The sequence below is a fragment of the Cryptomeria japonica genome, chromosome 3, assembly GCF_030272615.1.
Source record: "Cryptomeria japonica chromosome 3, Sugi_1.0, whole genome shotgun sequence".
NCBI lineage: Eukaryota > Viridiplantae > Streptophyta > Pinopsida > Cupressales > Cupressaceae > Cryptomeria > Cryptomeria japonica.
In genome coordinates, this window is record NC_081407.1 from 549,013,009 (window position 1) to 549,021,487 (window position 8,479).

Below are 8,479 nucleotides of genomic sequence, written 5' to 3' on the forward strand. Positions count from 1 at the left end.
AATTGTTAAACCTTCCAAAGCCTAACCATAATTTATCGACTACACATAGGGCTTTAGTCATAATAACAGAGCTACAAACATCATCCAAAAAGTTTAAGTTGCATCAAAAAAACGTGTACTGCTCTGCTTGATCTTGAAGCACAACAACATTTCATCCTCACACAATGAAGATATCCCGTCCTTCTGCCTTTTCAGCAAACTTGCCATCTTGACAAAGTTTTAAATCTTTGAGCTCATATTTGTTACAATATTGTTATTAATTAGCTTTCTATTGTATGAGAAGTAATTTTTCTGGTATAACATGTTTTTTTTTGGATCGATAATTGGTATTTATATTATTTAATAAGAAAACGAGTACAATTGAACCAGAGAAAAGTGGTTTCATAAAACCACTAGTCGACCCTACCACCCAAAAAACACTTCTACAAAACAACCTATTCAAACCAGATGCAGAAACCCCCATGGCATATTAAAAAAAACCCCATATCCACACACCCAGCAATACAAAATTAGTGTCCATGATACCAACTTGAATTTACAGAGTTGGGGACTAAGTCCCAAACACCAAAGACATGAAACAACATTTTATCAAAGCAGGAGCCATACCAAAAAAACTACAATCCAAACCAAGCACAACAATTAACCCATAAGTGGCTTGTACGTTGGATCATTGTTGAAGTCAGAGAAGGATGTCATTGCTTGTGCCATCCTTTGCCTTGGTCGTAGCTCCCGACTCACCTCCGCTCTGGCCACCTCGTGTAAAGTCCGCACAATCTCCTTCGTCCTCATCAAAATAGCAAAGGTTTTGAATGCTTCACACCCACGACAAGCCAGATCCTTGCAACGAGCCTTCAAGCCATCCTCCTACCATCAGATAAAAGGTAATGGCACACCTAGTACATCTTGGCCTGCAAAGGTCCTAATGCCCACACCCAGAATTGCTCGTTCACAGATATCGTCCAAATTCAACAGGTAGTCTGAATCAATCAAAGTTCTCAGAGCGCTCTTCACCTTCTCCACCTCTTCCTCAAATTGCAACCCCCAAGCAACAATCAAAGAGTACACTTCCATGTTAGTCTGATATCGATGACTCACATGGACAAAATCTTCCCCAAGCAGTATTTTAACTGCTTCATACAGATGATGGTCTTTGAAAAGGAAAAGACCTTTCATCCTCCTATCTGTTATCTTGCCCAAAAATGGCACCAATTTCTTGTCAGTCAAGAATGTGAAATTTGCTTCCATTATGCACTGACCAAAACCACCCTACACTTGCAGCTTTGAGCAATAAAACAAAAGTGATGGCCGCAAAAAAGCCCAAGGCTTTAAATGCATTAATATCGATCATCAAAATTAAAGGCTTTAAATGCACCAATTTCTTGTCAATCAAGAATGTGAAATTCACTTCCATTATGCATTGACCAAAACCACCCTACACTTGCAGCTTTGAGCAAGAAAACAAAAGTGACGGCTACAAAAAAGCCCAAGGCTTTAAATGCATTAACATCGGTCATCGAAATTAAAGGCTTTAAATGCATTAACACATGAAACATCATTCCTCACATCTACCAGACTATGTGCACTGTCCTTCCGCATGGGCTGACATTGAATACACATTTGTATATTAAAAATAATAATAATAATAGTATATTAGAAATAATAATAGTATACTAGAAATAATAATAGTATATTAGAAATAATGGATTAACATTTTGTGGATTAGACTGAGCAGTAGTTTGGGGCAACAATTAGAGACAAACCAACACCTTCGACCCAAAGAGGATTTATATAGTCATTACAACCCCTCACCAACTTTTTTAACCAACTTTCTAATTAGTTGGTTTTTTGGGAAACAAAATGCTACTTTTTGCACCAAAATTGCAAAGTTGCTCATTTTCAGCTTTTGAGCAATTTTGACAACTTTTGCAATTTTCAACCAAATGATCTCCTATCAACTTAGGACTCCTCAAACATACTAAATATGGCATAAAACCATGATTTACATCACTTTTGGCCACCTCTGGAGGCGTTGACCAGTGTTGACCTATTTAGGGCCTAGTTGGCCTAGACATGACAAAAAATGGCACAATGACCTTACAACTTTGATCCAATACATGGAATGACCTCAAAACTCCACCTTTTCAGGCCTCAAACTGATGATGAACTTAGAAATCCACATTTTCTCTAAAAACTAATGCCTGAACTGATGAATGATACTAAGAACTTGCATTCTAACTTGAAGTTCACTTAACTGAAACTCCCACCCTTTAGTCATTTCCATATGCATGTTTATGGTAGTCCAATCTACTAAAAAATACTATCATGATTGCACTTTCATTTCTCACAAAAGGTGATCATATTTCCATGTTGCACTGTCTAATCTCAAGCTTATTGTCATGTGCCTCTATATTTAGAACTTGATTTCTATCACAATCCTTATTCTTCATTCCTCATTACTGGTTTGCAACAATGTATCACCATTGTATTGAGCCTTTGTGCATGTCTTATGACTATCACATCTTTGAATGCCTTGAGTTCTTTTTTTTCTTTGATAGACTTGATCTTCTTATCTCTCTATGATTGTACTTTGTCTTTGATTTGTTTTGTGACAAGGCTTTTATGGACTACAATTGGCATTGATGGAATCTCCTTGTATTGCCCTTAAGTTTGGGGCCTTGAAATGGAGTGTACGCCTTATGATGGCACTGTCTACTTTGTGTTCTAGAATATTCTCATGTCTCCAACACAAATGATTTATCTTTTATGACTAGATATATCTTTGTAAGTGCTTTCTTTGTTAATCATTATCTCCTTGAGCTGTGTATGCCTAAGACTAAAATACTGTTCTTGATAGTCTTGTTGCTCACTATTTTGTAGAGTTTTCCTTAGGCACGTGCACTATCACACGTTGCCCTTTAAAAAAGGTCTAGGACTATACCTAACCCTACATTGTTATCCATGACTGCATGTTGAGTTCTAGGTCTCTATCTTTATAATATCCTCCTTTGATAGTATTTTTAAACAACGATATGACTATCTATATGACTATTTATGAATGCTTTATGTATTGGCTGCAAGACATTTTTGGCATTTACTATTATGATTCCTTATGATAAGTCTTTTCATGCATTCTTGTAGCTATTTCATCTTTATCTTCCTGATAATGAAGTACCTAATGCACTTAATCCTTTGTAATCTCACTGATATTAATGTTGCTGATATTAATCCTTTGTAATCGGCAAAAGTCAACCCGATGGTAACACCAACAAGTAGAAGCATGTGATCGAGATAGCATACATCGTTTAAGTCCATCGACAGAACACACACTAGTGGCAATGGAGAAATCTTGTCTTGTCGATAGCCAATGAGGCTATCAGTATGACTTATTTCGATGGACACTGGCAAAAAGTAAAATGCATCGGCAAAGGTTACGACAATAAAGGGTCATCGGTGTCGACAAAAGCAGTCGGGATTTTTTTTTTTAAATGTTGGGGAAGGTCGGAATTCTGACGAACACCACAAGACAACTGACGATGTTGCCATACCTACGGCGACAAAAACGTTGCAAGATGCAGCCTCCTCCATCGTCTTAATCGTCGAAATTTCGACATCTCCTTGAAGATGGTCCATCGACATAACACACACTAGCAACAATGGAGAAATTTCGGCTATTGGTAAGCCTTATCCCAATGGAAACCGATAAAAGTAAAATGCATCGGTAAAGGTTATGACGTTAAAGGGTCATCGACAAAGGTTACGATGTTAAAGGGTCATCGACAAAGGTTACGGCTAGCGGCAATGGAGAAATCTTGTCTTGCTAATAGCCGATGAGGCTATCGGTAAGACTTATCCTGATAGACACTGCCAAAGTAAAAATGCATCGGCAAAGGTTACGGCGATATATAAAGGGTCATTGACAGAGGTTACGACGATAAAGGATGCAACAAGGTCAGAATTTTGACATCTCGTCAAAAAACATATCGCAGGTGCATAGAAATTCCTGATGTGGTGTTGTCTGAATTTCGACGTGAATCTTGTCGTCGGAATCACCGACAAAAAAATAGTGACGAACAAATACATCAGAATTCCGACATTTAGTTGTATGAATTCCGACGAACAATCGTCGGAAACTTGCTCCAAATGTACTAGTGTCTTGAAAGAATCAAGATGACACAGTTTGAGGGCCTTAATTACTTGGGAGGTCAAATGTATTAAAATATGGACAGAGAAAGAAGCTTAAAAATTAAACACACAGAATAATATTGTGCTTCTATATCTTTCAACACTCAATACATGGCTAATATAGTGTCACTTACATAGCCAAACAACCTCTTATTGTTAGAACGAATATCCCATAATGGGTATAACACATTAACCACTAACTATTGTGATATTGTTTTTTCAACAATATATACGACTAACAATCCAAACCTATATTAGTGAGTTGTTTATTAACAACATCACTATTACAATAGTAATTACTAACATCTCAAATATAATGTAAACATTAATTTTCCTAACATTCCCCGCCTTAATCTTTACATAGTAGAAGAACATTCACACTTTTCTGCAGTATGCTCACCCTTGTGGCATGTCCAACTATGTGACTCATGACCTTTATCCAAAAGAAAGGTTGGATCCTCCCACAAACCCTTTCAAAATCATGAACTGACTCGCTCTGGTACTTTTGTTCGCCACTATGCTTGCACATCAAGGAAGTTACATAGAAATCACCATACATATCACAAATGGGAATGGAACATTGGTTATATTCCCCCCCACAATGTGAAATTCCACTTATTCACACAACCAGGAATGTTGAAAAACAAAACATATCATGTTGCATACTAGAAAATAAAGTGCCACCAAAGTTGATAAGCAACCCCGTCGTCAATGATTGACGAAAGGACACTGAGTGTCCTCCTTCCTTCGTTGCCTCCTACCTCCAATGTCGAATTTATCTAAAGCACATATTCTTCATCATTAGGACATGATAACTCTTCATCGTTGGCATGTTTTTCCCAGGAAGCATGATGATCCAATTTATCATCTAGTAGATCTTGTGCCCTCTTCTTACAATTCAAAATTACATGTTTTATTTCATTGCAATATAAGCATTTGATTTTTCCTTTTGAAAGAATATGCTTGGACTTGTCTTTTGCTGCTTTGTTATGTACAAATAAGACCTCTTCAAATTTTGAGTCTTCATTATGCTCAAGTAGAGTAGATATTACCCGTTAAAGACTAATGCTTACCTTGCTTTATGTGAACACCATTCCAAACATATGTTTGGGCAAGCTATTCAAAATTATTGTTTTAGCATCATCAACTTTTACTTTCTCATTAATCCTAGTTAGCTGATTTAGAAGAGAGTGAAACTTACTGATGTGATTGGCCATTTTTGTACCTTTATCCATCTTCAATCCATACAATCTCTGCTTCAATATTGTCTTGACACTTTCTGCTTCAGATCCAACTTGTTTAAGGATTCCCAAGTCTCTTTTACAGATTTTGCAAAATCGACATGGTGTAAATATATGCTTTTGATAAACCGAGACCAATAGTTCCCAAAGCTTTCTAATCTTTGATATTCCACTTCGCAAGTTCATTTGCCACAGATTTTTTCTATAAGTGTAGTTGCATGATGTATGTCGTGTATGAAAGTGTCTACCATCGAATATGAAAGTATCCATGACTACTCTTGTAATCAAAGATGTTGGGCTCCATCGATAATGCAACTTGACTATAACACTTTTGACACAAGGACAATCGATTTTATAAAACTTTTAGACTGACTTTTAAAATATGAAACAAAAAAACTAAACAAGAATACAACTATATTTGATTCAAATGTAAAATATAAACAAGGGCTGCAAGGTAGCTTAGTTCCTGCCCAGTGTTGTTAAGGTGGTTTTAGATTGGTTTTGTTCGATTTAAATGTTTATGAAAAATTAATATTCTAGAAAGTAATCTTTTTATACTCATGTTAATAACTATTGTAAAACAAGTCCAAGAAGCTTGAAACATCTATACAGCTTGAAATGTCTATAATAAATAAATTAAAACTATTCCACAAGAAGTTCAAAACGGTTCAAATAGCTGTATTCAGAAACCAGAGAAACTATTGCACAGAAAGTTAAAAATGTTTCAAGCAACTGTAATAAAAAACCAAACAACCTAAATTTGTATTCGTATCTATTTTATGTTGATTAAAAGTAGTTCTAAATTTGAATGTTTTAGTCATATTGTAAATAAAAGTAGTTTAAAACTTACAGTTGAAGTGCAGATTCAATCCAAAAAAATACTGAGTGCATTCTAATGGGCTTATACACCGTCTCATTAAAAAACTATATCTCTAAAAAAAATGTGCAGTTTTGTTAATGTATACATGATAATGATGCTTTGTTTCTGCAGTCCTTCAATTTTAACAAAATATCACAGAAAATACAGAGAGAATTTGCATTGATAAACTACAGAGTATTCTGGCATTATTGTGTATAAGAAAACAAAAATTATAAATTGACAGCTTCCATTGAATGGCTGGTATAACCCACTTTAACGTACATGGCAAGGCAAACAAGCTCAAAAAGCTTTACCATGTTTTTCAACACATGAAAGTTCAAATAATTGTAAATATTCAGTTTGTTTCAATGGCCACACGCAATTGGTGTGAGTTATTCTAGTTACTAGATCACATATCTTTTGAAGGTTGCCATAATCACTTATTATGGAAAGTCTTGGGAAAAATTAAAATGCGGTTAACAGTAGGAGATATATTTGCCAACTCTTTGGGATGTCTTTGTGATGTTTGATAGGGGAAGCGATTTTTTTTAATTAAATGACTCATATTTTGTAGCAACCCTAGACTCCAAGTTATATTGTAGTTTTATTTTGTTCTACAATAACTTAATTTTAGTGATATTGTTTTCTTTGTTTTCCCTAATTAGTAAATCATTCTATCATTTGAAATTTAATTTGTATCTTTAAAAGGATATGCCTGTATTATTTTAGGGATATGTCTTGAGAGGAATTTATAGATTCGTAGGATAGGTTTCCTCTCTCTCCAAGGATGTTCATTCCTACAGGTTTGTCTAAGTGTTAAGGACATCAGTTTGATGACAAGAAAATAAAACTGATGAACAAAAATTTGCTGAGAATTCATGCCAGAATAATAAACATCATAAAAGTTGCTATTATTAAATATCTTTGTTTAATAAATATTATGATTTGTATAGCTATACATATTGAATCTTGAGTTGGACATTACTTACTCTCATTAATCACCTTAGTTGTTTAATAATGCCAATTTCATAATATTATTTCTCAAGGAAATTTTCTTGCATGTGAATTTGATGCCAGACTGTTTATAATTCTTTGTTAAAGTATTCTTATTTACTTCCAGGAATTACATATTTAAATAGAAAATGTAAAAATGGAAATAATGGTACCAGCAGATCCATACAACATGTTCATTAAAAACATCCTCCAGTATAGGATGGCCCACAAAGGTTGCAACTAATCCATTCATTTTGCATATTTCTTCTTCAAAAGGTAGAATGCATAGTATGCGATCAACTATGTTTCTCAATCCTTTTAATTGCCTCTCATATCCCTTCCACACCCAAAATGAAGGTGCAACATAATGGACACACATTGAACAAGATAGACCCTGTTGAGCACACCCAGTTGTCAAGAGAATCAGAATTGTTAAAATCTTCAAGGCAGTTAAGAACTTCCCAAAATGTAGTGCCACGTAGCAACATTTAAAAGAAATGAATCCAATTTTTAAAAAAAATCTAAAAACTAGCAAGCACAGTATAAAGGTTCCAGAAAACAATAACTACACTGAAACTAATCACATATATCTACATATATACTTCAATAGTAAAAAACACAGAATCCTTTGGAATCAACTCTGACAATAACATGTGCTTGAAAATCCAAAGCAAATTGTGTTGCTTGCTTTAACCGCACCTACAAAACAAAAATTCAAACCTTAATTAACAAGCTAACAACTATGTTGACTTTGGGGTTAAGGTATCATTTTTATGCAACAACCAAAACGAAGAAACTTAACAGTGACATTGAATAGAAAAACCCTAAAAAATTCCCCAAGAAAAAACGAAAAGAGCTTGAAAAAACAATTAGGGCTTGGAAAATGCTTACCATTAGTTCGGAATTCCACAGCTTGCAACTAGAGTGACCCTGCTTCTGTAAAGCTTATAGACCTTGTGTACAACACATGAAATACATGGACATGTTTTGTCAGCTTCCTCAAATAGTACCATCCAAAAGTAGTTGTTACCCAGATTACCCCTGCAGAATGCATGCAAAATGTGAAAGCACGGACAAGACACGTGGATTGCTCATCTAAATGCCCGGAAGAAGTGTGTCCTCTTGGACTGCAATGAATGTAGGATATAAATATTCCCCACAGATGAAAAAAAAGATGCACCTTTGAAATTTTTTATAAAAAATA